This window comes from Ranitomeya variabilis, chromosome 3, assembly GCF_051348905.1.
Source record: "Ranitomeya variabilis isolate aRanVar5 chromosome 3, aRanVar5.hap1, whole genome shotgun sequence".
Lineage (NCBI taxonomy): Eukaryota > Metazoa > Chordata > Amphibia > Anura > Dendrobatidae > Ranitomeya > Ranitomeya variabilis.
In genome coordinates this window covers 1351802-1379081 of record NC_135234.1, presented here as the reverse complement: position 1 = coordinate 1379081, position 27280 = coordinate 1351802, and the positions used below count along the sequence as shown (strand labels likewise).

General features: G+C 48.0%; 1 protein-coding gene across 3 annotated transcripts in view; it reads left to right on the top strand.

Moving 5' to 3' along the window:
• Positions 1-4783: 4783 nt before the first annotated feature.
• Positions 4784-27280, top strand: part of PKNOX1 (PBX/knotted 1 homeobox 1) — a 106041-nt gene continuing 83544 nt past the window's right edge. Inside the window, exons 1-2 of one of the 3 annotated variants that reach the window (XM_077293529.1) lie at positions 4833-4902; positions 6258-6347. The gene's annotated coding sequence lies outside the window, so the exon portion shown is untranslated. Of the gene's footprint in view, positions 4903-6257; positions 6348-27280 lie in introns of all 3 variants that reach the window. The other 2 variants (XM_077293528.1, XM_077293530.1) reach the window with 2 other exon arrangements.

Here is a 27280-nt window from a genome sequence, read left to right as displayed (position 1 = left end):
ATACTCTGTGCCTGCTGTATACATATATACTCTGTGCCTGCTGTATACATATATACTCTGTGCCTGCTGTATACATATCTCTATACTGTGCCTGCTGTATACATATATACTCTGTGCCTGCTGTATACATATATACTCTGTGCCTGCTGTATACATATATACTCTGTGCCTGCTGTATACATATATACTCTGTGCCTGCTGTATACATATATACTCTGTGCCTGCTGTATACATATATACTCTGTGCCTGCTGTATACATATATACTCTGTGCCTGCTGTATACATATCTCTATACTCTGTGCCTGCTGTATACATATATACTCTGTGCCTGCTGTATACATATATACTCTGTGCCTGCTGTATACATATATACTCTCTGCCTGCTGTATACATATCTCTATACTCTGTGCCTGCTGTATACATATATACTCTGTGCCTGCTGTATACATATATACTCTGTGCCTGCTGTATACATATATACTCTGTGCCTGCTGTATACATATATACTCTGTGCCTTCTGTATACATATATACTCTGTGCCTGCTGTATACATATCTCTATACTCTGTGCCTGCTGTATACATATATACTCTGTGCCTGCTGTATACATATATACTCTGTGCCTGCTGTATACATATATACTCTGTGCCTGCTGTATACATATCTCTATACTCTGTGCCTGCTGTATACATATATACTCTGTGCCTGCTGTATACATATATACTCTGTGCCTGCTGTATACATATATACTCTGTGCCTGCTGTATACATATCTCTATACTCTGTGCCTGCTGTATACATATATACTCTGTGCCTGCTGTATACATATCTCTATACTCTGTGCCTGCTGTATACATATCTCTATACTCTGTGCCTGCTGTATACATATATACTCTGTGCCTGCTGTATACATATACTCTGTGCCTGCTGTATACATATATACTCTGTGCCTGCTGTATACATATATACTCTGTGCCTGCTGTATACATATCTCTATACTCTGTGCCTGCTGTATACATATATACTCTGTGCCTGCTGTATACATACATACTCTGTGCCTGCTGTATACATATATACTCTGTGCCTGCTGTATACATATCTCTATACTCTGTGCCTGCTGTATACATATATACTCTGTGCCTGCTGTATACATATATACTCTGTGCCTGCTGTATACATATCTCTATACTCTGTGCCTGCTGTATACATATATACTCTGTGCCTGCTGTATACATATCTCTATACTCTGTGCCTGCTGTATACATATATACTCTGTGCCTGCTGTATACATATATACTCTGTGCCTGCTGTATACATATATACTCTGTGCCTGCTGTATACATATATACTCTGTGCCTGCTGTATACATATATACTCTGTGCCTGCTGTATACATATCTCTATACTCTGTGCCTGCTGTATACATATATACTCTGTGCCTGCTGTAGACATATATACTCTGTGCCTGCTGTATACATATCTCTATACTCTGTGCCTGCTGTATACATATATACTCTGTGCCTGCTGTATACATATATACTCTGTGCCTGCTGTATACATATATACTCTGTGCCTGCTGTATACATATCTCTATACTCTGTGCCTGCTGTATACATATATACTCTGTGCCTGCTGTATACATATATACTATGTGCCTGCTGTATACATATCTCTATACTCTGTGCCTGCTGTATACATATATACTCTGTGCCTGCTGTATACATATATACTCTGTGCCTGCTGTATACATATATACTCTGTGCCTGCTGTATACATATATACTCTGTGCCTGCTGTATACATATCTCTATACTCTGTGCCTGCTGTATACATATATACTCTGTGCCTGCTGTATACATATCTCTATACTCTGTGCCTGCTGTATACATATCTCTATACTCTGTGCCTGCTGTATACATATATACTCTGTGCCTGCTGTATACATATCTCTATACTCTGTGCCTGCTGTATAGATATATACTCTGTGCCTGCTGTATACATATATACTCTGTGCCTGCTGTATACATATATACTCTGTGCCTGCTGTATACATATATACTCTGTGCCTGCTGTATACATATATACTCTGTGCCTGCTGTATACATATATACTCTGTGCCTGCTGTATACATATCTCTATACTCTGTGCCTGCTGTATACATATATACTCTGTGCCTGCTGTATACATATATACTCTGTGCCTGCTGTATACATATATACTCTGTGCCTGCTGTATACATATATACTCTGTGCCTGCTGTATACATATCTCTATACTCTGTGCCTGCTGAATACATATATACTCTGTGCCTGCTGTATACATATCTCTATACTCTGTGCCTGCTGTATACATATCTCTATACTCTGTGCCTGCTGTATACATATATACTCTGTGCCTGCTGTATACATATATACTCTGTGCCTGCTGTATACATATATACTCTGTGCCTGCTGTATACATATCTCTATACTCTGTGCCTGCTGTATACATATCTCTATACTCTGTGCCTGCTGTATACATATATACTCTGTGCCTGCTGTATACATATATACTCTGTGCCTGCTGTATACATATATACTCTGTGCTGCTGTATACATATATACTCTGTGCCTGCTGTATACATATCTCTATACTCTGTGCCTGCTGTATACATATCTCTATACTCTGTGCCTGCTGTATACATATATACTCTGTGCCTGCTGTATACATATATACTCTGTGCCTGCTGTATACATATATACTCTGTGCCTGCTGTATACATATCTCTATACTCTGTGCCTGCTGTATACATATATACTCTGTGCCTGCTGTATACCTATCTCTATACTCTGTGCCTGCTGTATACATATATACTCTGTGCCTGCTGTATACATATCTCTATACTCTGTGCCTGCTGTATACATATATACTCTGTGCCTGCTGTATACATATATACTCTGTGCCTGCTGTATACATATATACTCTGTGCCTGCTGTATACATATATACTCTGTGCCTGCTGTATACATATCTCTATACTCTGTGCCTGCTGTATACATATATACTCTGTGCCTGCTGTATACATATATACTCTGTGCCTGCTGTATACATATATACTCTGTGCCTGCTGTATACATATATACTCTGTGCCTGCTGTATACATATCTCTATACTCTGTGCCTGCTGTATACATATATACTCTGTGCCTGCTGTATACATATCTCTATACTCTGTGCCTGCTGTATACATATCTCTATACTCTGTGCCTGCTGTATACATATATACTCTGTGCCTGCTGTATACATATATACTCTGTGCCTGCTGTATACATATATACTCTGTGCCTGCTGTATACATATCTCTATACTCTGTGCCTGCTGTATACATATCTCTATACTCTGTGCCTGCTGTATACATATATACTCTGTGCCTGCTGTATACATATATACTCTGTGCCTGCTGTATACATATATACTCTGTGCTGCTGTATACATATATACTCTGTGCCTGCTGTATACATATCTCTATACTCTGTGCCTGCTGTATACATATCTCTATACTCTGTGCCTGCTGTATACATATATACTCTGTGCCTGCTGTATACATATATACTCTGTGCCTGCTGTATACATATATACTCTGTGCCTGCTGTATACATATCTCTATACTCTGTGCCTGCTGTATACATATATACTCTGTGCCTGCTGTATACCTATCTCTATACTCTGTGCCTGCTGTATACATATATACTCTGTGCCTGCTGTATACATATCTCTATACTCTGTGCCTGCTGTATACATATATACTCTGTGCCTGCTGTATACATATATACTCTGTGCCTGCTGTATACATATATACTCTGTGCCTGCTGTATACATATATACTCTGTGCCTGCTGTATACATATCTCTATACTCTGTGCCTGCTGTATACATATATACTCTGTGCCTGCTGTATACATATCTCTATACTCTGTGCCTGCTGTATACATATCTCTATACTCTGTGCCTGCTGTATACATATATACTCTGTGCCTGCTGTATACATATATACTCTGTGCCTGCTGTATACATATATACTCTGTGCCTGCTGTATACATATCTCTATACTCTGTGCCTGCTGTATACATATCTCTATACTCTGTGCCTGCTGTATACATATATACTCTGTGCCTGCTGTATACATATATACTCTGTGCCTGCTGTATACATATATACTCTGTGCTGCTGTATACATATATACTCTGTGCCTGCTGTATACATATCTCTATACTCTGTGCCTGCTGTATACATATCTCTATACTCTGTGCCTGCTGTATACATATATACTCTGTGCCTGCTGTATACATATATACTCTGTGCCTGCTGTATACATATATACTCTGTGCCTGCTGTATACATATCTCTATACTCTGTGCCTGCTGTATACATATATACTCTGTGCCTGCTGTATACCTATCTCTATACTCTGTGCCTGCTGTATACATATATACTCTGTGCCTGCTGTATACATATCTCTATACTCTGTGCCTGCTGTATACATATATACTCTGTGCCTGCTGTATACATATATACTCTGTGCCTGCTGTATACATATATACTCTGTGCCTGCTGTATACACACAGCTTTTACACGTATACGAGCTTTCTGTTCGGTTTTTGCGATATCTCTTGATCCTCCTGAGCTGTAACCTCGCACTGCGCATGCTCAGACGCACGTCCCTACAAGACGTGTAGGCGGGAACTTCACTATGCCCCAGCCAATCAGCTGACAGACGTCTCAATAACTAGCTGCAGGCCCCGCCCGTACGTGATGACGATGGAGCCAGGCAGCCTCATGCTAATGTGCGGCGTGCAGCGCGATGACGTAGGCGCCCCTGCGGGTCCCGATTGCTGCAGCCGCTTGTCAGTGTGACGAAGATTGGCACCGGGTAAGCTGTCACTCACAGCGCCCGCCCGCCGGCCCGCGCCGCTCCGCCGCACCCCTCGCCTCCCTCGTCCCCGCACACCACACACACACGTTGCTATGGGCGCCCCGGTGCCCCCTTCTCCGTTTTGCGCGCTCCCTGCCTTCCACGGTGCTGTCCTTGCGCGTCCACGGGCCCTCCCCCTCCCTGCGCGCGATTTCTGGGCCCGCCCTCTCCCCGCATGCACGCGCCTGTCTTACATGACCGCGCCTTTTTCTCCATCCAATCCACCGCGTCGGGTCCAGCGCTCAGCCAATCCCAGCGCGCAGAGGGCTGTTGCCAGGGCTCCTCTATTTGTGCCCGGAGGGGCCAAACCATCGCGGCGGAGACTCCGGGGGAGTGGCCAGGCTAGAAAGGGGGCGGGGAAAACTAGGAAAATGTGTCTATTGGAAACGGGTCCCCCCTATCGTGTGCACCCTGAAAATGTGTCCCCCCTACTGTGTGCACTCTGAAAATGTGCCCACCCACTGTGTGCACCCTGAAAATCTGTCCCCTCCCACTGTGCACCCTGAAAATGTCCCCCCTACTGTGTGCACCCTGAAAATGTGTCCCCTCTACTGTGTGCACTCTGAAAATGTGCCCACCCACTGTGTGCACCCTGAAAGTCTGTCCCCTCCCACTGTGCACCCTGAAAATGTCCCCCCTACTGTGCACCATGAAAATGTGCCCCCCTACTGTGTGCACCCTGAAAATGTGTCCCCTCTACTGTGTGCACCCTGAAAATGTGTCCCTCTACTGTGTGCACCCTGAAAATGTGTCCCCTCTACTGTGTGCACCCTGAAAATGTGTCCCCTCTACTGTGTGCACCCTGAAAATGTGTCCCCTCTACTGTGTGCACCCTGAAAATGTGCCCCCTCACTGTACAACCTGAGAATGTGTCCCCTCTAATGTGAGCACCCTGAAAATGTATCCCCTCCCGCTGTGCACCCTGCAAATGTGCCCCCCATTGTGTGCAGCTAACATAAACAACCTCTAGAAAATGCCTTTTATTAACACTAGAAAGGAAAAAAAACTCCTGTCCCAGCTCCATATGAAAGCTTTGATACAGATCTTTAGTGATGGAAGCGTCGCTCTTGTCCCGCTGCGTCGCTCTTGTCCCGCTGCGTCGCTCTTGTCCCGCTGCGTCGCTCTTGTCCCGCTGCGTCGCTCTTGTCCCGCTGCGTCGCTCTTGTCCCGCTGCGTCGCTCTTGTCCCGCTGCGTCGCTCTTGTCCCGCTGCGTCGCTCTTGTCCCGCTGCGTCGCTCTTGTCCCGCCGGGCTTCTGGAGAATTCCACTGCTTGTAAATTGGCAAAATAAAGTGTGAAGCCTGAATTTTACAGATATGGAGCTGGAGCAAGTTCTTTTTTTTTCCTTTCTGCTGTGACTACGTTGATCAGCGTGGAGTTCCCTGCACCTGCGGTGGTTACTCGGTGAGCTGGATTTACTTACTATAGTTGTGTCCTTTTTATTAACACTACATGAAGATAATGGCTGTTCCCAAACCAGACACAACATCAATCACAACTATAAAGAATAGAAAATGAGAGACACAGTGAGGTGCCGGTGCTGTGTCACTGCCTGTCAGCGGAGGTGGGCAGCCTAGTTCCCACACCAGTGGTGCCCCGCTCCTCGCCGCTGTCCCTGGTGAGGTGCCGGTGCTGTGTCACTGCCTGTCAGCGGAGGAGGGCAGCCTAATTCCCACACCAGTGGTGCCCCGCTCCTCGCCGCTGTCCCTGGTGAGGTGCCGGTGCTCTGTCACTGCCTGTCAGCGGAGGTGGGCAGCCTAGTTCCCACACCAGTGGTGCCCCGCTCCTCGCCGCTGTCCCTGGTGAGGTGCCGGTGCTGTGTCACTGCCTGTCAGCGGAGGAGGGCAGCCTAATTCCCACACCAGTGGTGCCCCGCTCCTCGCCGCTGTCCCTGGTGAGGTGCCGGTGCTGTGTCACTGCCTGTCAGCGGAGGTGGGCAGCCTAGTTCCCACACCAGTGGTGCCCCGCTCCTCGCCGCTGTCCCTGGTGAGGTGCCGGTGCTGTGTCACTGCCTGTCAGCGGAGGTGGGCAGCCTAGTTCCCACACCAGTGGTGCCCCGCTCCTCGCCGCTGTCCCTGGTGAGGTGCCGGTGCTGTGTCACTGCCTGTCAGCGGAGGTGGGCAGCCTAGTTCCCACACCAGTGGTGCCCCGCTCCTCGCCGCTGTCCCTGGTGAGGTGCCGGTGCTGTGTCACTGCCTGTCAGCGGAGGAGGGCAGCCTAATTCCCACACCAGTGGTGCCCCGCTCCTCGCCGCTGTCCCTGGTGAGGTGCCGGTGCTGTGTCACTGCCTGTCAGCGGAGGAGGGCAGCCTAATTCCCACACCAGTGGTGCCCCGCTCCTCGCCGCTGTCCCTGGTGAGGTGCCGGTGCTGTGTCACTGCCTGTCAGCGGAGGTGGGCAGCCTAGTTCCCACACCAGTGGTGCCCCGCTCCTCGCCGCTGTCCCTGGTGAGGTGCCGGTGCTGTGTCACTGCCTGTCAGCGGAGGTGGGCAGCCTAGTTCCCACACCAGTGGTGCCCCGCTCCTCGCCGCTGTCCCTGGTGAGGTGCCGGTGCTGTGTCACTGCCTGTCAGCGGAGGTGGGCAGCCTAGTTCCCACACCAGTGGTGCCCCGCTCCTCGCCGCTGTCCCTGGTGAGGTGCCGGTGCTGTGTCACTGCCTGTCAGCGGAGGTGGGCAGCCTAGTTCCCACACCAGTGGTGCCCCGCTCCTCGCCGCTGTCCCTGGTGAGGTGCCGGTGCTGTGTCACTGCCTGTCAGCGGAGGTGGGCAGCCTAATTCCCACACCAGTGGTGCCCCGCTCCTCGCCGCTGTCCCTGGTGAGGTGCCGGTGCTCTGTCACTGCCTGTCAGCGGAGATGGGCAGCCTAATTCCCACACCAGTGGCGCCCCACTCCTCGCCGCTGTCCCTGGTGAGGTGCCGGTGCTCTGTCACTGCCTGTCAGCGGAGGAGGGCAGCCTAATTCCCACACCAGTGGTGCCCCGCTCCTCGCCGCTGTCCCTGGTGAGGTGCCTGTGCTGTGTCACTGTCAGCGGAGATGGGCAGCCTAATTCCCACGCCAGTGGCGCGCCGCTCCTCGCCGCTGTCCCTGGTGAGGTGCCTGTGCTGTGTCAGTGTCAGCGGAGATGGGCAGCCTAATTCCCACGCCAGTGGCGCCCTGCTCCTCGCCGCTGTCCCTGGTGACGTGCCGATGCTGTATCACTGTCAGCGGAGATGGGCAGCCTAATTCCCACGCCAGTGGCGCCCTGCTCCTCGCCGCTGTCCCTGGTGAGGTGCCGATGCTGTATCACTGTCAGCGGAGATGGGCAGCCTAATTCCCACGCCAGTGGCGCCCCTCTCCTTGCCGCTGTCCCTGGTGAGGTGCCTGTGCTGTGTCACTGCCTGTCAGCAGAGATGGGCAGCCTAATTCCCACGCCAGTAGTGCCCCGCTTCTCGCCGCTGTCCCTGGTGAGGTGCCGGTGCTATATCACTGTCTGTCAGCAGAGATGGGCAGCTTAATTCCCACGCCAGTGGCGCCCTGCTCCTTGCCGCTGTCCCTGGTGAGGTGAAAAACAAATAGAGAGGGTTCTACCATTCCCTCACCCCAAGGGTAAAGACTGCAAAGATCACAGTCAGAGAAGTGGTCTGGTGTCCTAATATTGATGACCACCAACAGATACCAACTAGTCAAGAAAGGAGGGGTAGTGGACACGTACAGATATCGATGCTTGTGTCAAGTTGTATCCCCCCACAACAATGACCATCATGATGTCTCATAAAAACTGATCTGGATGCTGAAACCATCTTGCCCTGATATTTATCTATCAGGCTGGCTCCTGCCTGGCTGCGGAGGGGGCACCCTAAACGCAGGCGACCTGGTGCCCCCGCTCCTCGGCGGCTGTCCCTGGTTGTCCCTAGTCAGCCCACATTACAGTATGCATTAGATACTGGATTTATGACCATGCTGTGCATGCATGATGTTCTGGGTCATGACTGCGCATGTGCTATCTTCTAGATGGAAGAGATATCTGGGACAGCAGAAGTGACGTTCCAGGTCTTGACTGCACATGTGCTATCTTCTAGATTGTAGAGGTACCCTGGAGGCCGGAAGTGAATTTCCAAGTCCTGACTGTGCATGTGCTATCTTCTAGATGGTAGAGCTATGCGGGAGACTGGAAGTGACGTTCCAGGTCTTGACTGCACATGTGCTATCTTCTAGATGGTAGAGCTATGCGGGAGACTGGAAGTGACGTTCTGGGTCCTGACTGCACATGTGCTATCTTCTAGACGGAAGAGGTATCCTGAAGACTGGAAGTGATGTTCTGGGTCCTGACTGCGCATGCGCTATCTTCTAGATGGAAGAGATATCTGGGACAGCAGAAGTGACGTTCTGGGTCCTGACTGCACATGTGCTATTGTGAAGAAGCCAGATTATATCTTAATTACCCAGACAACCATGTTTAGAAAATCAAGAAGAATTGATTTTTTTATCTGTATGTTGTCTTTTGGATGTAAGTTGATTTCTGGTGGGTCAAGAAAACAGACTTTTGTTTTTGTAAGCCTGGAATAGTGACTTGTAAGCTGATATGTGATATAACATAGTGTGCTTTTATCCTTGTGAATAGTGAGGTTTGCTGATTTGCTAACTATGCATTGTGTTATGGAGCCAGTTTGTTGATTTTGAAAGCAGAGGGAAAATCTTTGCAAATAGTTTAAATCTTCAAGTAATGCTACTTGATCTAATCACCATTGTTCCCCTTATCTGTGATTCTAGACTGAAGGATACTTGTTATATCTAAAAATAGGAGACTTTTTCTTCTGCTCAGTGTGTCTCTTCAGGATCTCAGCTGAGGGTACGTTGGACCCAGCTGAAAGAACATAGGACTGCTTCATTGACCATCACTGAAACCTCAGAGACATCTTAAAGAATCCAGGTTGGGACAATCGGTTCAGCTGGCCATATACCTCACTGATCTCAGTTAGCTTCCTAAGCTTGTTGTTTCCTCCTCACTGTGGGGGCCTGCCAAAAGTGGGGAGCCACTGATGGGGGTATGTGACACTGGAAGCGGCTCTAATCCTGGCGAGTCAGCTGAAGAGTAAGACTCTGTAATTTGCACGATCTTGTGGGTAATTACTGGGACTGTTCTGCTTGCTATTGTGTGTTGTGGTTCAGTAAAGTATTGCCACACTGTTTTACCCTCACCCCGTGTTGTCTGAGTAGTGTCCTGCCCACAGGGACACTGGAGCCCTGGCCCATGCAGTCTTGCTAAAGACAGCTGGGCCAGCGGATGAGAGTACCCGCTGAGCCCCATTTCTCCACATTTGGTGGCAGCAGTGGGACACTACTGAGCCTGGCAGAAGTAGGGGAGCTGCAGGGGACTGGTGTCTACAAACTGTCCAGGGCTTCACAACCAGGGAGGCATACAGACATACCCAGCAGACCATTGATGAGGCTTACACAGTAGGTTTCGGAAGCCACCATGGCCAACCCCACGGCTATATATATCCATGTCCAACGGATATATAGCCATAACAAGAAACGACAACTACAGGAACTGTGCCAGCTTCGACGGATAGAATACCAGACCACGGACATTCGGTCGGATTTGATCAAGAAATTAGTTCGTTGGGATGCCCAGAACGTTGTGGATGATGATGAAAACTCTGCTGAGATGGACCCAGAGGAATTGCCAGAGCCAGGACCCTGTGCCGGTCTGGAATCAATCCAGTCACCTGCAGCCCGAATCCAGGAGTTGTTGGTTGCATTGGGACCTGGAGCCTCAAGTGATGAAAGAGCTTGTGTTATGGAATCAGTTTTGGGAGTTCCAGTACCTCTACAAGGAAGGCAGCTCCACTACAGAGACGTGCCGGTGTTCAATGAGTCCAACACCGAAGTCGATGAACATCTGCAATGCATCAGGTGCCCATAGCTGATTGGGACAAATACCTGTGGACTAGTTTGACTGGTCAGGCACGGGATGCTGCCTGGTCACCTGGGCCTCAATACTGCCAGGACTATGGCACTACAGTATTAAGGTCACCCTACTGGCACTTCTTACCATCACCCCTGAGAGATATCGCATCAAGTTCCGGACATTGTCTCGCCAGGGGGTCTCCTATGTAGAATTTGGCAGTAAACTCTGGAGACACTGCAACCGCTGGCTCGACGGTAGGTCTGCCCACTCTGCTGCTGCCCTTTGAGACGTGATCGTGCTTGAGCAACTTATGGAGAAGATGGTCCCAGCCGGTCAAGGTCGGTGATATCCAGGCCCAGGGACTTCGGGACACTAGGTCCTCCATCACCCTAGTCAGCCCAGATATTGTCCCACCTGAACACTATTTACCAGGTCGCCAAGTGACCATCTCCCTGGCTGGAGGTCAGCGCTTGGACATCCCTCTTGCCCGTGTGCTGCTGGACTGGGATACTGACCAGGGAGAGGTCGAAGTGGGACTCATAGATGGCCTCCCCACACCTGTTATTTCGGGAAATGACCTGTTACTGTCTTCACCCGAAGCCAAGCAAAGAAACACCCTCATGTGGATCTTTGTGCCACCCATCCCGAGAATAACCGACACTCCAAGCCGCCATCAACCTCCTCAGAGCCGACGGCGGTGAGTACACTGGACCAGACTGTTGCCCTTGACTGGCGGGACATTGACTGGGGGGAGACAGACTGCAAGGAGTTTACGGAAGCCTAACTCACGGACCCCATCCTATAATTTGCCCGCAGTACGGCCGCTCGACCTGGGGAAAGAAATCAGGGGGAGGTGTATCGATGGGAGAATGGACTGCTATATAGGGAAAAGTCCCCGTCATGCCCAGAGAAAACCTGGACCCGTGTCCATCAGCTCGTGGTGCCTCAGCAGTATCGGCCCCAACTCCTGCGCATGGCACATGGCGTTCCTGCAGCTGGGCACATGGGGGTGAGAGACCTGGGCTCGACTAATGCATAGTTTCTTTTGGCCAAAGGTCGCCCAAGAGGTGCAGAACTACCAATCCTCTTGTCCAGTTTGTCAACGGATGGGGGGAGCACCCTGACGTGCCTCGCTCCAATCCATGCCCTTGATAGGTGAACCCTTCCAGATGGTTTCCATCCATCTAGTTGGTCATTTAGCTATCACCATCCTCAGCTGAAAGACGTTCATCCTCACCCTGGTCGACTTTACCACCCGCTATCCGGAGGCCGTTGCCCTGTCATCCATAGATGCAGAGCACGTGGCTCAAGCTCTACTGGACATTTTTAGTCGAGTAGGGTTTCCACATGATGTATTGACCGACCAGGGGACCCAGTTCCAAAGAGAGCTGATTCAGACCCTCTGGGAGAAACATGGTGTCCGCCCCATGCGTACCACTCCCTACCACCCTGAAACTAACGGGTTGTGTGAGCATTTCAATGGAACGCTCAAGCAACTCATTAGTCTATATGTGGGGTCCGAGGGATGGGACTGGTAGAAAAACCTGTAGCAGCTCCTGTTCGCCTACAGGAGGTGCCACAGGATTCTACAGTGTTCTCTACTTTTGAATTGCTGTATGGCGGAAAAGTACGAGGGACGTTAGAGCTAATAAGAGAGAGTTGGGAGGACACTTTTCCCACAGAAAAGGTTCCCATTCTAGAGTATGTCCAAAAGTTTAGAGAGAACATGAGGTACCTCATGGCTTTAGCTATGGGAATTTAGCAGTAGCTCAGAAAAGACAACGACTGTGTTACAACCGTATTGCCAGATTGCGAGAATTTACCTGTGGACAGAAGGTTCTACTACTAGTACCAGTATGCAAAAACAAGCTGCAAGCCAAGTGGGCGGGTCCGTTCACCATCACCAGGAAATGCAGGGAGACTGACTACACCATGGCTTTGGATCGAGCAGGTATACGTTAACGGACCTATCATGTTAACAGGCTAAAAGCTTCTGAGGAAAGGGAAGTTACCAACCTAGCAGTTTGTTGTCCCCCTTTAGATGACACTGATCTAGACCAGATCCCGGACTTATTGGTGGAATCCAAAAGAGGAATGGGGGTAACAGATGTCCCTTTGGGGGAGCGGCTTGGTCCATTACAGAAGCAACAATTAACAAAACTGCTTGGAACATATGGCTCCCTGTTCACGAGTCTGGTTGAACCCCCTTGGTCCAGCATCATGTCAACACAGGGGTAGCCACTCCACTCAGACAACCGGCCTACAGTGTGACACCTCCAGTGTTGGCAATGATGAAGGCCGAAGTGGATGACATGTTGAATATGGGGATCATAGTACCTTCCCATAGCCCATGGGCAGTCAGCGTAGTGTTGGTGCCCAAAAAGACAAAATACTCGCTTCTGTGTGGACTATAGGCAACTCAATGAGGTCACCGTTACAGACGCATATCCCATGCCTCGGGTGGATGAACTACTAGACAGATTAGGCAGATCTCGTTCATATCTACCATTGATTTGAGCAAGGGATACTGCCAGATCCCACTCACAAGAGGCTCAAGAGAAAGCTGCATTCATCACCCCTTTTAGCCTGTATGAATTTACCAGCATGCCATTTGGGATGAAGAATGCCTCAGCTACCTTCCAAAGGATGGTAGACCAGTTACTAGCGAGATGTCAGTGGTGTGCCCAGGCCTATCTGGATGACATCGCTATCTTCAGCGATACCTGGGAAGAGCATCTTCAACATGTTTCACAGGTGCTGCAGAGGGTAGCAGAAGCCCAGCTTACCATCTGATCTGACAAGTGCCAGATGGGGATGGCCGAGGTACCTTGGACATCTGGTAGGAAGTGGGTGCATTTGTTCCGAACCTGCAAAAGTAGAAGCCATTACCCAGTGGCCTTGCCCAGCCAACCAAAAACAGGTCCCTTTCTAGGGACCGCAAACTATTATCGAAAGTTTATCCCCAATTACAGTACAGTAGCAAAGCCCCTCACTGACCTTACCACCAAACGATATGCCCGCAATGTCATCTGGACCCCAGAGTCCGGGTCCGCATTCCTCCAGTTGAAAACCCAGCTAGTCCAAGGCCCAGTCCTGACTGCTCCTGACTTCCACCATCGGTTCATTGTTCAAACAGACGCATCAGAGACTGGATTGGGAGCTGTACTCAGTCAAGTGGGGGACGATGGTCAGAAACACCCGGTAGCTTACGGTTCCCGGAAGCTGTTGGACCAGGAGAAAGCATACTCCACAATAGAAAAAGAATGTTTGGCCATAGTCTGGGCCTTAAAGAAATTGCAGCCCTACCTCTACGGCAAGGAATTCACGGTCATAACTGACCATAATCCTTTAAGTTGGTTAAATCGGACTGCTGGGGACAACAGACATTTATTCAGATGGAGTCTGGCCTTTCAGTCCTATAATTTTTCTGTCTCCCATAAAAAGGGCAAAGATCATGGAAATGCCGATGAACTGTCCTGACAAGCCGAGAAGGATGACAAGCCGAGAAGGATGACCGGAAGCCTATCACTTCTGGCTAATGAAGATGGGGGAGCAATGTGAAGAAACAAGATTATATCTTAATTATTGATTTTTTTTTTTATCTGTATGTTGGCTTTTGGATGTAAGTTGATTTCTGGTGGGTCAAGAAAACAGACTTATGTTTGTGTGAGCCAGGAATATTGACTTGTAAGCTGATATGTGATATAACATAGTGTGCTCTTGTCCTTGTAGATAGTGGGGTCTGTTAATATGCTAACTATGCATTGTGTTACGGAGCCAGTTTGTTGACTTCGAAAGCAGAGAGGGAAAATCTATGCAAATAGTTTAAATCTTCAAGTAATGCTGTTTAATCTACTCACCATTGTTCCCCTTATCTGTGATTCTAGACTTAAGGACACTTGTTAGATCTGAAAATAGGTTACATGCCACTATATATAGAGACTTTTTCTTCTGCTCAGTGTGTCTCTTCAGGATCTCAGCTGAGGGTACGTTGGACCCAGCTGAAAGAACATAGGACTGCTTCACTGACCATCACTGAAACCTCAGAGACCTCTTAAAGAATCCAGGTTGGGACAATCGGTTCACCTGGCCACATACCTCACTGCTCTCGGTTAGCTTCCTAAGCTTGTTGTTACCGCCTCACTGTGGGGGCCTGCCAAAAGTGGGGAGCCACTGGTGGGGATATGCGACACTGGAAGCATTTCTAATCCCGGCGAGTCAGCGGAAGGGTGAGACTCTGTAATTTGCACCATCTTGGGTATTTGCTGGGACGGTTCTGTTTGCTATTGTGTGTTCGTGGTTCAATAAATTATTGCCACACTGTTTTCCCCTCACCATGTGTTGTCTGAGTAGTGTCCTGCCCACGGGGAGAGAGAGCGGGCGTTCAGTGATATGAGCCCTAGTCCATGCAGTCTTGCTAAAGACAGTTGGGCCAGCGCACGAAACCACCCACTGACCCCCGTTTCTCCACTTCTATTTTCCTGACGGTAGAGGTATCCAGGAGAATGGAAGTGACGTTCTGGGCCCTGACAGTGCATGCGCAATTTTCTAGATGGTAGAAGTATCCGGGAGACTGGAAGTGACGTTCTGGGTCCTGACTGCACATGCGCTATCTTCTAGACGGTAGAGATACAGTTATATGAAAAAGTTTGAATATCACGATGCGGAAGGTGCTCACTATAATGAGTCAAGGTGCTCAGGAGAAAAATAGAAATATGTAAAAAATAACTCCGGCACACTTTAAGTAATGAATTTCAAGATTTCACAGTTTATTTTCCATTGTGGTAAGAAAAGGGGTTTCAAAAAAATGCATATATCTTCAGTACACTTGATTTGGACACATACAATTCTTTTCTCAACGTTTCGGCTTAAAACGCCTTTTTCAAGAGATTAAATGTCCTTTTATAGGTATGAAGAGCGTGGCACGGAAACCCACTTAAGTGGCAATGTCTCATATAGATACGGTGTCCGTAATGGAGGACCGGGGAGCTGAGACCGTTTGAAAGGTCCTCCATTACAGCTCCCCGGTCCTCCATTACGGACACCGTATCTATATGAGACATTGCCACTTAAGTGGGTTTCCGTGCCACGCTCTTCATACCTATAAAAGGACATTTAATCTCTTGAAAAAGGCGTTTTAAGCCGAAACGTTGAGAAAAGAATTGTATGTGTCCAAATCAAGTGTACTGAAGATATATGCATTTTTTTGAAACCCCTTTTCTTACCACAATGGAAAATAAACTGTGAAATCTTGAAATTCATTACTTAAAGTGTGCCGGAGTTATTTTTTACATATGAAAAAGTTTGGGCACCCCTATTAATCTTAAGCTTAATGTTTTAGAAAAATTGTGTTTTTGGCAACAGCTATTTCAGTTTCATATATCTAATAACTGTTGGACACAGTAATGTTTCTGCCTTGAAATTAGGTTTATTGTACTAACAGAAAATGTGCAATCTGCATTCAAACAAAATTTGTCAGGTGCATAAGTATGGGCACCTCACCAGAAAAGTGACATTAATATTTAGTAGATCCTCCTTTTGCAAAAATAACAGCCTCTAGTCACTTCCTGCAGCTTTTAATGAGTTCCTGGATGAAGGTATTTTTGGCCATTCCTCTTTACAAAACAATTCCAGCTCAGTTAAGTGTGATGGTCACCGAGCATGGACAGCCCTCTTCAAATGATCCCACAGATGTTCAATGATATTCAGGTCTGGGGACTGGGATGGCCATTCCAGAACAGTGTAATTGTTCCTCTGCATGAATGCCTGAGTAGATTTGGAGCAGTGTTTTGCATCATTGTCTTGCTGAAAGATCCATCCCCTGCGTAACTTCAACTTTGTCACTGATTCATGAACATTATTGTCAAGAATCTGCTGATACTGAGAGGAATCCATGCGTCCCTCAACTTTAAAGGGCCACTGTCACCCCTCCAGCCGTTATAAACTAAGAGAGCCACCTTGTGCAGCAGTAATGCTGCATTCTAACAAGGTGGCTCTTTTAGTTTTAGGTTCAAGCATACCCCAAATAAAACGTTTTTATACTTAGCCACAATTCCTGTCTCTAGCCAGGTAGGCGGCTCCTCACTCCCCAGCTTAGCCAGCTCCTCTGCCGTCACTCACATCTTCCTGCGCTTTCGGCGCCGCCCCCTCAGCGCTGTTATCGTTTCAAATCCGGCGCCTGCGCTGTGTACTGGTGTCCTGCGCAGACGCAGTAAGCTCTTGCCATCTGATGTAATGGCTGATACCAGAGAACAAAAGACATCCACAGAACACCAGGATGGATCTGCTGCACAGCAAATAGCTGTAGGACCTGCGATGATGTCACTGCCATGTGATTAGGGCAATCACATGGCAGTGACGTCATCGCAGGTCCTACAGCTATTTGCTGTGCAGCAGATCCATCCTGGTGTTCTGTGGATGTCTTTTAGTTTATAACGGCTGGAGGGGGGTGACAGTGGCCCTTTAACAAGATTCCCGATGCCGGCATTGGCCACACAGCCCCAAAGCATGATGGAACCTCCACCAAACTTTACTGTGGGTAGCAAGTGTTTTTCTTGGAATGCTGTGTTTTTTTGCCGCCATGCATAACGCCTTTTTGTATGACCAAACAACTCAATCTTGGTTTCATGAGTCCACAGGACCTTCTTCCAAAAAGAAATTGGCTTCTCCAAATGTGCTTTTGCATACCTCAGCCGACTCTGTTTGTGGCTTGCTTGCAGAAACGGCTTCTTTCGCATCACTCTCCCATACAGCTTCTCCTTGTGCAAAGTGCGTTGTATAGTTGACCGAGGCACAGTGACACCATCTGCAGCAAGTTGATGCTGCAGCTCTCTGGAGGTGGTCTGAGGATTGTCCTTGACTGATCTCACCATTCTTCTTCTCTGCCTTTCTGATGTTTTTCTTGGCCTGCCACTTCTGGCCTTAACAAGAACTGTACCTGTGTTCTTCCATTTCCTAACTCTGTTCCTCACAGTGGAAATTGACAGGTTAAACCTCTGAGACAGCTTTTTGTATCCTTCCCCTGAACAACTATGTTGAATAATCTTTGTTTTCAGATCATTTGACAGTTGTTTTGAGGAGCCCATGATGCCACTCTTCAGAGGAGATTCAAACAGGAGAACAACTTGCAAGTGGCCACTTTAAGTAGCTTTTCTCATGATTGCATACACCTGGCTATGAAGTTCAAAGCTCAATGAGGTTACAAACCCCAAAACAAAAGTGCTTTAGTAAGTCAGTAAAAAGTAGGTAGGAGTATTTAAAACAAGAAAATGATAAGGGTGCCCATACTTATGCACCTGTCAAATTTTGTTTGAATGCAGATTGCACATTTTCTGTTAGTACAATAAACCTCATTTCAAGGCAGAAACATTACTGTGTCCAACAGTTTAGATATATGAAACTGAAATAGCTGTTGCAAAAAAAACTATTTTTATAAAACATTAAGCTTAAGATTAATAGGGGTGCCCATACTTTTTCATATAACTGTATCTGGGAGACTGGAAGTGACGTTCTGGGTCCTGACTGCACATGCGCTATCTTCTAGATGGTAGAGTTATCCGGGAGACTGGAAATGACGTTCTGGGTCCTGACTGCGCATTCGCTATCTTATAGATGGTAGAGATATCTAGGAGACTGGAAGTGACGTTCTGGGTCCTGACTGCGCATTCGCTATCTTCTAGATGGTAGAGATATCTGGGAGACTGGAAGTGACGTTCTGGGTCCTGACTGCGCATTCGCTATCTTATAGATGGTAGAGATATCTGGGAGACTGGAAGTGACGTTCTGGGTCCTGACTGCGCATTCGCTATCTTCTAGATGGTAGAGTTATCCGGGAGACTGGAAATGACGTTCTAGGTCCTGACTGCACATGCGCTATCTTCTAGATGGTAGAGATATCTGGGAGACTGGAAGTGACGTTCTGGGTCCTGACTGCGCATTCGCTATCTTCTAGATGGTAGAGTTATCCGGGAGACTGGAAATGACGTTCTAGGTCCTGACTGCACATGCGCTATCTTCTAGATGGTAGAGATATCTGGGAGACTGGAAGTGACGTTCTAGGTCCTAACTGCACATGCGCTATCTTCTAGATGGTAGAGATATCTGGGAGACTGGAAGTGACGTTCTAGGTCCTAACTGCACATGCGCTATCTTATAGATGGTAGAGATATCCGGGAGACTGGAAGTGACGTTCTGGGTCCTGACTGCACATGCGCTATCTTATAGATGGTAGAGTTATCCGGGAGACTGGAAGTGACGTTCTGGGTCCTGACTGCACATGCGCTATCTTCTAGATGGTAGAGTTATCCGGGAGACTGAAAGTTACGTTCTGGGTCCTGACTGCACATTCGCTATCTTCTAGATGGTAGAGTTATCCGGGAGACTGGAAATGACGTTCTAGGTCCTAACTGCACATGCGCTATCTTCTAGATGGTAGAGATATCTGGGAGACTGGAAGTTACGTTCTGGGTCCTGACTGCACATTCGCTATCTTCTAGACGGTAGAGATATCTGGGAGACTGGAAGTTACGTTCTGGGTCCTGACTGCACATTCGCTATCTTCTAGACGGTAGAGATATCTGGGAAACTGGAAGTGACGTTCTGGGTCCTGATTGCGCATTCGCTATCTTCTAGATGGTAGAGATATCTGGGAAACTGGAAGTGACGTTCTGGGTCCTGACTGCACATGCGCTATCTTCTAGATGGTAGAGATATCTGGGAGACTGGAAGTGACGTTCTGGGTCCTGATTGCGCATTCGCTATCTTCTAAATGGTAGAGATATCTGGGAGACTGGAAGTTACGTTCTGGGTCCTGACTGCACATGCGCTATCTTCTAGATGGTAGAGATATCTGGGAGACTGGAAGTGACGTTCTGGGTCCTGATTGCGCATTCGCTATCTTCTAAATGGTAGAGATATCTGGGAGACTGGAAGTTACGTTCTGGGTCCTGACTGCACATGCGCTATCTTCTAGATGGTAGAGATATCTGGGAGACTGGAAGTGACGTTCTGGGTCCTGACTGCGCATTCGCTATCTTATAGATGGTAGAGATATCTAGGAGACTGGAAGTGACGTTCTGGGTCCTGACTGCGCATTCGCTATCTTATAGATGGTAGAGATATCTAGGAGACTGGAAGTGACGTTCTGGGTCCTGACTGCGCATTCGCTATCTTATAGATGGTAGAGATATCTGGGAGACTGGAAGTGACGTTCTGGGTCCTGACTGCGCATTCGCTATCTTCTAGATGGTAGAGATATCTGGGAGACTGAAAGTTACGTTCTGGGTCCTGACTGCACATTCGCTATCTTCTAGATGGTAGAGATATCTGGGAGACTGGAAATGACGTTCTAGGTCCTGACTGCGCATTCGCTATCTTATAGATGGTAGAGTTATCCGGGAGACTGGAAGTTACGTTCTGGGTCCTGATTGCGCATTCGCTATCTTCTAAATGGTAGAGATATCTGGGAGACTGGAAGTTACGTTCTGGGTCCTGACTGCGCATTCGCTATCTTCTAGATGGTAGCGTTATCCGGGAGACTGGAAATGACGTTCTAGGTCCTGACTGCACATGCGCTATCTTCTAGATGGTAGAGATATCTGGGAGACTGGAAGTGACGTTCTGGGTCCTGACTGCGCATTCGCTATCTTATAGATGGTAGAGATATCTAGGAGACTGGAAGTGACGTTCTGGGTCCTGACTGCGCATTCGCTATCTTCTAGATGGTAGAGATATCTGGGAGACTGGAAATGACGTTCTAGGTCCTGACTGCGCATTCGCTATCTTATAGATGGTAGAGTTATCCGGGAGACTGGAAGTTACGTTCTGGGTCCTGATTGCGCATTCGCTATCTTCTAAATGGTAGAGATATCTGGGAGACTGGAAGTTACGTTCTGGGTCCTGACTGCACATGCGCTATCTTCTAGATGGTAGAGATATCTAGGAGACTGGAAGTGACGTTCTGGGTCCTGACTGCGCATTCGCTATCTTATAGATGGTAGAGATATCTGGGAGACTGGAAGTGACGTTCTGGGTCCTGACTGCGCATTCGCTATCTTCTAGATGGTAGAGATATCTGGGAGACTGAAAGTTACGTTCTGGGTCCTGACTGCACATTCGCTATCTTCTAGATGGTAGAGATATCTGGGAGACTGGAAATGACGTTCTAGGTCCTGACTGCGCATTCGCTATCTTATAGATGGTAGAGATATCTGGGAGACTGGAAGTGACGTTCTGGGTCCTGACTGCGCATTCGCTATCTTATAGATGGTAGAGATATCTGGGAGACTGGAAGTGACGTTCTGGGTCCTGACTGCGCATTCGCTATCTTATAGATGGTAGAGATATCTGGGAGACTGGAAGTTACGTTCTGGGTCCTGACTGCGCATTTGCTATCTTCTAGACGGTAGAGATATCTGGGAAACTGGAAGTGACGTTCTGGGTCCTGATTGCGCATTCGCTATCTTCTAAATGGTAGAGATATCTGGGAGACTGGAAGTTACGTTCTGGGTCCTGACTGCACATGCGCTATCTTCTAGATGGTAGAGATATCTAGGAGACTGGAAGTGACGTTCTGGGTCCTGACTGCGCATTCGCTATCTTATAGATGGTAGAGATATCTGGGAGACTGGAAGTGACGTTCTGGGTCCTGACTGCGCATTCGCTATCTTCTAGATGGTAGAGATATCTGGGAGACTGAAAGTTACGTTCTGGGTCCTGACTGCACATTCGCTATCTTCTAGATGGTAGAGATATCTGGGAGACTGGAAATGACGTTCTAGGTCCTGACTGCGCATTCGCTATCTTATAGATGGTAGAGTTATCCGGGAGACTGGAAGTTACGTTCTGGGTCCTGATTGCGCATTCGCTATCTTCTAAATGGTAGAGATATCTGGGAGACTGGAAGTTACGTTCTGGGTCCTGACTGCACATGCGCTATCTTCTAGATGGTAGAGATATCTGGGAGACTAGAAGTGACGTTCTGGGTCCTGACTGCGCATTCGCTATCTTATAGATGGTAGAGATATCTGGGAGACTGGAAGTGACGTTCTGGGTCCTGACTGCACATGTGCTATCTTCTAGATGGTAGAGATATCTAGGAGACTGGAAGTGACGTTCTGGGTCCTGACTGCACATGCGCTATCTTCTAGATGGTAGAGTTATCCGGGAGACTGAAAGTTACGTTCTGGGTCCTGACTGCACATGCGCTATCTTATAGATGGTAGAGATATCTGGGAAACTGGAAGTGACGTTCTGGGTCCTGACTGCACATTCGCTATCTTCTAGACGGTAGAGATATCTGGGAAACTGGAAGTGACGTTCTGGGTCCTGATTGCGCATTCGCTATCTTCTAGATGGTAGAGATATCTGGGAGACTGGAAGTGACGTTCTGGGTCCTGACTGCGCATTCGCTATCTTATAGATGGTAGAGATATCTGGGAGACTGGAAATGACGTTCTAGGTCCTGACTGCGCATTCGCTATCTTATAGATGGTAGAGTTATCCGGGAGACTGGAAATGACGTTCTAGGTCCTAACTGCACATGCGCTATCTTCTAGATGGTAGAGTTATCCGGGAGACTGGAAGTGACGTTCTGGGTCCTGACTGCGCATTCGCTATCTTCTAGATGGTAGAGATATCTGGGAGACTGGAAGTTACGTTCTGGGTCCTGACTGCACATTCGCTATCTTCTAGACGGTAGAGATATCTGGGAAACTGGAAGTGACGTTCTGGGTCCTGATTGCGCATTCGCTATCTTCTAGATGGTAGAGATATCTGGGAGACTGGAAGTGACGTTCTGGGTCCTGACTGCGCATTCGCTATCTTATAGATGGTAGAGATATCTGGGAGACTGGAAGTGACGTTCTGGGTCCTGACTGCGCATTCGCTATCTTATAGATGGTAGAGTTATCCGGGAGACTGGAAGTTACGTTCTGGGTCCTGACTGCGCTTTCGCTATCTTCTAGATGGTAGAGATATCTGGGAGACTGAAAGTTACGTTCTGGGTCCTGACTGCACATGCGCTATCTTCTAGATGGTAGAGTTATCCGGGAGACTGGAAGTGACGTTCTGGGTCCTGACTGCACATTCGCTATCTTCTAGATGGTAGAGTTATCCGGGAGACTGGAAATGACGTTCTGGGTCCTGACTGCACATTCGCTATCTTATAGATGGTAGAGATATCTGGGAAACTGGAAGTGACGTTCTGGGTCCTGATTGCGCATTCGCTATCTTCTAAATGGTAGAGATATCTGGGAGACTGGAAGTTACGTTCTGGGTCCTGACTGCACATGCGCTATCTTCTAGATGGTAGAGATATCTGGGAGACTGGAAGTGACGTTCTGGGTCCTGACTGCGCATTCGCTATCTTATAGATGGTAGAGATATCTGGGAGACTGGAAGTGACGTTCTGGGTCCTGATTGCGCATTCGCTATCTTCTAGATGGTAGAGATATCTGGGAGACTGGAAGTGACGTTCTAGGTCCTGACTGCGCATTCGCTATCTTATAGATGGTAGAGTTATCCGGGAGACTGGAAGTTACGTTCTGGGTCCTGATTGCGCATTCGCTATCTTCTAAATGGTAGAGATATCTGGGAGACTGGAAGTTACGTTCTGGGTCCTGACTGCACATGCGCTATCTTCTAGATGGTAGAGATATCTGGGAGACTGGAAGTGACGTTCTGGGTCCTGACTGCGCATTCGCTATCTTATAGATGGTAGAGATATCTGGGAGACTGGAAGTGACGTTCTGGGTCCTGACTGCGCATTCGCTATCTTATAGATGGTAGAGATATCTGGGAGACTGGAAGTGACGTTCTGGGTCCTGATTGCGCATTCGCTATCTTCTAAATGGTAGAGATATCTGGGAGACTGGAAGTGACGTTCTGGGTCCTGACTGCGCATTCGCTATCTTATAGATGGTAGAGATATCTGGGAGACTGGAAGTGACGTTCTGGGTCCTGACTGCGCATTCGCTATCTTCTAGATGGTAGAGATATCTGGGAGACTGAAAGTTACGTTCTGGGTCCTGACTGCACATTCGCTATCTTCTAGATGGTAGAGATATCTGGGAGACTGGAAATGACGTTCTAGGTCCTGACTGCGCATTCGCTATCTTATAGATGGTAGAGTTATCCGGGAGACTGGAAGTGACGTTCTGGGTCCTGATTGCGCATTCGCTATCTTCTAAATGGTAGAGATATCTGGGAGACTGGAAGTTACGTTCTGGGTCCTGACTGCACATGCGCTATCTTCTAGATGGTAGAGATATCTGGGAGACTGGAAGTGACGTTCTGGGTCCTGACTGCGCATTCGCTATCTTATAGATGGTAGAGATATCTGGGAGACTGGAAGTGACGTTCTGGGTCCTGACTGCGCATTCGCTATCTTCTAGATGGTAGAGATATCTGGGAGACTGAAAGTTACGTTCTGGGTCCTGACTGCACATTCGCTATCTTCTAGATGGTAGAGATATCTGGGAGACTGGAAATGACGTTCTAGGTCCTGACTGCGCATTCGCTATCTTATAGATGGTAGAGTTATCCGGGAGACTGGAAGTTACGTTCTGGGTCCTGATTGCGCATTCGCTATCTTCTAAATGGTAGAGATATCTGGGAGACTGGAAGTTACGTTCTGGGTCCTGACTGCGCATTCGCTATCTTCTAGATGGTAGCGTTATCCGGGAGACTGGAAATGACGTTCTAGGTCCTGACTGCACATGCGCTATCTTCTAGATGGTAGAGATATCTGGGAGACTGGAAGTGACGTTCTGGGTCCTGACTGCGCATTCGCTATCTTATAGATGGTAGAGATATCTAGGAGACTGGAAGTGACGTTCTGGGTCCTGACTGCGCATTCGCTATCTTCTAGATGGTAGAGATATCTGGGAGACTGGAAATGACGTTCTAGGTCCTGACTGCGCATTCGCTATCTTATAGATGGTAGAGTTATCCGGGAGACTGGAAGTTACGTTCTGGGTCCTGATTGCGCATTCGCTATCTTCTAAATGGTAGAGATATCTGGGAAACTGGAAGTGACGTTCTGGGTCCTGATTGCGCATTCGCTATCTTATAGATGGTAGAGATATCTGGGAGACTGGAAGTTACGTTCTGGGTCCTGACTGCGCATTTGCTATCTTCTAGACGGTAGAGATATCTGGGAAACTGGAAGTGACGTTCTGGGTCCTGATTGCGCATTCGCTATCTTCTAAATGGTAGAGATATCTGGGAGACTGGAAGTTACGTTCTGGGTCCTGACTGCACATGCGCTATCTTCTAGATGGTAGAGATATCTAGGAGACTGGAAGTGACGTTCTGGGTCCTGACTGCGCATTCGCTATCTTATAGATGGTAGAGATATCTGGGAGACTGGAAGTGACGTTCTGGGTCCTGACTGCGCATTCGCTATCTTCTAGATGGTAGAGATATGTGGGAGACTGAAAGTTACGTTCTGGGTCCTGACTGCACATTCGCTATCTTCTAGATGGTAGAGATATCTGGGAGACTGGAAATGACGTTCTAGGTCCTGACTGCGCATTCGCTATCTTATAGATGGTAGAGTTATCCGGGAGACTGGAAGTTACGTTCTGGGTCCTGATTGCGCATTCGCTATCTTCTAAATGGTAGAGATATCTGGGAGACTGGAAGTTACGTTCTGGGTCCTGACTGCACATGCGCTATCTTCTAGATGGTAGAGATATCTGGGAGACTGGAAGTGACGTTCTGGGTCCTGACTGCACATGCGCTATCTTCTAGATGGTAGAGATATCTAGGAGACTGGAAGTGACGTTCTGGGTCCTGACTGCACATGCGCTATCTTCTAGATGGTAGAGTTATCCGGGAGACTGAAAGTTACGTTCTGGGTCCTGACTGCACATTCGCTATCTTTTAGATGGTAGAGTTATCCGGGAGACTGGAAATGACGTTCTAGGTCCTAACTGCACATGCGCTATCTTCTAGATGGTAGAGTTATCCGGGAGACTGGAAGTGACGTTCTGGGTCCTGACTGCGCATTCGCTATCTTCTAGATGGTAGAGATATCTGGGAGACTGGAAGTTACGTTCTGGGTCCTGACTGCACATTCGCTATCTTCTAGACGGTAGAGATATCTGGGAAACTGGAAGTGACGTTCTGGGTCCTGATTGCGCATTCGCTATCTTCTAGATGGTAGAGATATCTGGGAGACTGGAAGTGACGTTCTGGGTCCTGACTGCGCATTCGCTATCTTATAGATGGTAGAGATATCTGGGAGACTGGAAGTGACGTTCTGGGTCCTGACTGCGCATTCGCTATCTTATAGATGGTAGAGTTATCCGGGAGACTGGAAGTTACGTTCTGGGTCCTGACTGCGCTTTCGCTATCTTCTAGATGGTAGAGATATCTGGGAAACTGGAAGTGACGTTCTGGGTCCTGATTGCGCATTCGCTATCTTCTAAATGGTAGAGATATCTGGGAGACTGGAAGTTACGTTCTGGGTCCTGACTGCACATGCGCTATCTTCTAGATGGTAGAGATATCTGGGAGACTGGAAGTGACGTTCTGGGTCCTGACTGCGCATTCGCTATCTTATAGATGGTAGAGATATCTGGGAGACTGGAAGTGACGTTCTGGGTCCTGATTGCGCATTCGCTATCTTCTAGATGGTAGAGATATCTGGGAGACTGGAAATGACGTTCTAGGTCCTGACTGCGCATTCGCTATCTTATAGATGGTAGAGTTATCCGGGAGACTGGAAGTTACGTTCTGGGTCCTGATTGCGCATTCGCTATCTTCTAAATGGTAGAGATATCTGGGAGACTGGAAGTTACGTTCTGGGTCCTGACTGCACATGCGCTATCTTCTAGATGGTAGAGATATCTGGGAGACTGGAAGTGACGTTCTGGGTCCTGACTGCGCATTCGCTATCTTATAGATGGTAGAGATATCTGGGAGACTGGAAGTTACGTTCTGGGTCCTGACTGCACATTCGCTATCTTCTAGATGGTAGAGATATCTGGGAGACTGGAAATGACGTTCTAGGTCCTGACTGCGCATTCGCTATCTTATAGATGGTAGAGTTATCCGGGAGACTGGAAGTTACGTTCTGGGTCCTGATTGCGCATTCGCTATCTTCTAAATGGTAGCGATATCTGGGAGACTGGAAGTTACGTTCTGGGTCCTGACTGCACATGCGCTATCTTCTAGATGGTAGAGATATCTGGGAGACTGGAAGTGACGTTCTGGGTCCTGACTGCGCATTCGCTATCTTATAGATGGTAGAGATATCTGGGAGACTGGAAGTTACGTTCTGGGTCCTGACTGCACATGCGCTATCTTCTAGATGGTGGAGATATCTAGGAGACTGGAAGTGACGTTCTGGATCCTGACTGCGCATTCGCTATCTTATAGATGGTAGAGATATCTGGGAGACTGGAAGTTACGTTCTGGGTCCTGACTGCGCATTCGCTATCTTA